Source organism: Pleurodeles waltl, chromosome 4_1 (assembly GCF_031143425.1).
Source record: "Pleurodeles waltl isolate 20211129_DDA chromosome 4_1, aPleWal1.hap1.20221129, whole genome shotgun sequence".
NCBI lineage: Eukaryota > Metazoa > Chordata > Amphibia > Caudata > Salamandridae > Pleurodeles > Pleurodeles waltl.
In genome coordinates, this window is record NC_090442.1 from 388,749,194 (window position 1) to 388,753,235 (window position 4,042).

Sequence of the window (4,042 nt, forward strand, 5' to 3'; positions counted from 1 at the left end):
AGAGAACTGGCGGGGGCCCCCCCACCTTCTCCCCCACAGCTCACAGCATGGGTGGAGCAAGTACTGGCAATACTGCATCCTGAAGGACTCGCTGGAGTAGCCGGAGGACTGGACACTGGCAAGTCAATATTTACTACTTATCACCCCCATACCTGCATGCCATCCCACACTCTCACCCTCACTCCCATCACTCCACTCCATCCCACATACTGCACCTACACATACGACAATATACATATTTTGGCTGGTGGGGTGGTATCCGGGTGGTGGATGTGTGTTAGTGGGTGCCCCTAAGGCTAGGCCAGACATTGCAGCGTGGGTCATCTGAAGGGTAATGGGTGTATGGCAAACACAGGTAGCCTAGCTTGTTAGCAGTCCATTTCAGGCAGGGCTTCGTGGGTCCCAGGAGTGCTGCAGTTGGCGGTGTGTGGTCCTCATCTTGCCTTAGTGACTAGCCATAGGACTGATAGTGCAATGCATAGTGCTTAAGCCTGTTCCCTGTATGTGACAGTGCTGTGTATGCCAACTGTGGTGTTGGTGCAGTAATTGACCAAGTGTTTCCTTTTTCTCTCGCCCCCCTTTCTTGTTTTGTCATCCTGTCCTTGTGTGCATTAGCATCATCTGGCGGAGGAGCAGGGGCACTGGCAACAGAGGGAGCTGCATCCCACATAACCCAGGAAGTAGAGTCCACCCACGCCGAGGGAACCAGTAGGACAGATGGCGAGGGGAGCTCCACGGCAGAGACTGGAGGAGACAACACAGACTCAGATACCTCCTCCGATTGGAGCTCTCTGGTGGTGGGGGACACTTCTGTGACCACCCCAGCTGCAGGTACAGCCACCACCCCCTGTACCAGCACTGCCTTCCCAGCAGCACCTCAGCAAGTTTCCCGTGCCCGCTCACCCAGGAAGGTGGGCATCACCTTCGCCCCAGGCACCTCAGGCCCTGCCCAGTGAGACCTGCTGCCCTGAGTGAGGAGGCTATTGACCTCCTGTGATACATCTCTGTAGGGCAGTCAACCACTGTGAATGCCAACCAGGGGCTGGCATCCCAGATGCAGCAATGCAATACATTACTGGAGGGCATTCACAGTGGATTGGCGGCACGACAGAGATCGATTCTGGCTCTGCTTTTCTTTCTGATGGCAGCCATTGTCCCTGTTTCTACCGTCCCCGCCTCCAACTTACTCTTCCCAGTCCCATTCTCCTCAACCCCAACCCATCCCAGGCACACATACAGATGAGCAAGCACACAAGACAACACCCAAGAGTGTCACAGGCAAACACAAGCACTACACTTCATCCCACAAGCACTCACGCAAACACCCTACAGTTGCAGACACGACAACATCCACTGCCTCCACTGTCTCCCCGAGCTCCTCCTCCACCACATCCCTCCCAGTCACATCGACTCTCACACTTGCATGCACTACATCAACATCCACTACCAGCATCACCACACCAAGCAGAACACACACCTCACTGGCAGACACCTCCACAACAGCCATGCATGCGTCTCCTCTGTCCTCTCCCACCCTGTCTGTCCCCCCTCCTAAAGGACACAAACGCAAGCACTCACACACCCAACAGCCATCCACCTCACATCAGCATACAGCCCATGCACCTGCACCCATATCCAGCATACATACACCTTAAACAACCACTCCCTCAACCTCCACTCCCATTATTTCTCCCTCCTCCCACCCCAACGTCTCTAAAAAGCTTTTCCTTTCTCAACTTGACCTCTTCCCTCCCTCCCCCCATCCTGCCTGTATGAGCAGGGTACCAAGGACACAGTCCAGCACCTCAGCCAAACAGTCCATGGGGACAGTGGTAGAACCACCTCCCAATGGTGGTATGAATACCACACCTTCATCGAAGAAGGGGAAGGAACCTGCACCAACAGGCAAGAAGGGAAAGGAGCCTGCACCACCAGGCTATAAGGGGAAGGAGCCTGCACCACCAGGCAAGAAGGGGAAGGAGCCTGCACCACCAGGCAGGAAGGGGAAGAGCCCATCCACCCCTGCCATGAAGGTTAAGGGATCCACACCCCATGTACTAGAGAAGATGAAGCCCTATACTCCAGCGGAGGCTGTGAGGGTGACACCACCACCAGCTGTCACTGGGCCCCCACCACCCCCGGAAGAGGTGGCGGTTTGCAGTGTCTTAATATGGTGGGCGGTACTTTGTCTTCTGCCTGGCTGTCGGAGGCTACCGCCATGGTGAGTGTTGTTTCCACCCTGGCGTTTGGTGTGGTACATTGGCTGTCTACGGGAGTTCTCACTGCCATGGTCATAATTTGGCGGTACTTACCACCAGCCTGTTGGCGGTATTACTGCCACTTATCACTCACCGCCAGGGTCATAATGAGGGCCTATGTCTTTTGCTTGAATATACTAGATCGTCATACATATATTGACAATTTTATAAACTGATAGTATATATGAATACGTAATGAAGTGGATCATGTTCACGCTGATATGTTTATATGACCTAAAGGGTATATCCAATATGTCCCATCACATTTCTTTCCTTGATTATTTCAATACTTTGAGCCAATGTAATCCTTCCGCCCTCCCGTCTTTTTCCCCCCTCCCATCCTTCCCCTCACCCCCTCATTTCTTTATGTACACCAACCAAGATATACCTGTATATATACATTTCCAAGATTGATATGTATACATTACATAACACTTTTGGGATCTCACTGGTGTGTAACCTTTTTGCGATTGACTTAAGTCACAGTATGCATGTATCGCTTGCTACACACCTCTTATGGCACCTTTGCGATTCTAGTCAGCTCCCAACTCTGTCTTCCATATTAAGACAAGGGAAGTCTACAATTTTGGGCACTAATCCCCCATTCTAAGATGGCCGCCACTATACACATGTTTCGTTTGTCCTACTTCTACTTCGATGCAGATTCTATTTAAACACACAGCAGGAACCGGATCACAAATGGTTCCCGATAATATGCGGTAGAACTCTGGATGGCTTGAGATACGGTGAGACATGACGTGATATATGTGCACACTTTGTGCAGAATTCTGTTTTAGCAGTCTAGTAATATTGTGTACTACTAGTCATGCACACTTTATAAAGAACGGGGTACCCTTAGTCCGGAATTATGAGTATTATTTGCAGATTGACATTGACAGTAATCAACTAACTTTGTGTACTTGCACGCTGCCAAGGGATTTCATGTTACTCTACTTTATTGGTATAGACCATGGGTACTCACAAACATTTCCCCAGGGGCCACACAACACTGTCTGTGGCATGCCCGTGGGCCGCACTGATGCCAGTAGGCCGAGAGTAGGGGTGTGATGGAAGGTGGGCACAAGGGGGGGGGGGCAAAGTAAGGTAAAACGCTCATGCATTGAAACACTTTTTTGAAGTTCTTACATGTTTAGTGCAAGACCTCTTTAAAACTAAATGTGTTCCTAAAGATAGGTTGTCTAGGCCACTTAGTTAATGTGTAAATAAAGTATGCCCATTTCACAGCTATCTGAATTTTTTCTGCTTTGTCAAGTGAACAGCAGCCCAGTGCTGCAGTTCACGAGGGGTCTGCAATTAAAGGTCAGGAGGGCCGCATGCGTCCCCCGAGCCGTACTTTGAGTATCCCTGTTATAGACATACATCATAAGGAAGGGTGGGCTATACAGACTCACATAAATGGCATGTGCATTTTGAACAAAATGAGTCTGCTGTGCATTAGTTGTGGCTACTACCCTGGACCTATTGCGGCTTATTTGACAGGGTCTCTCTACTTCTGGCGCAGATTACTGCTAAAGAGATTAAACTTCAGGTTCAGACATAATGGTGGCTTTACGCATTACTGTGGGCCTTTATCATGAATATACCTTCAGTGTTTAACACATGTATTTTATTTGTGTATTGTGGTGGGCAAGTGCTACGAGATAACTCATGTGTGTACTCACATATTGACATTGGCAGTAGTCGATTAATTTTGTGTACTACTGGTTATTGGCGCTTTGCAAAGGAATTTTGCATTTATCTGCATATTGACATGGATATAAATC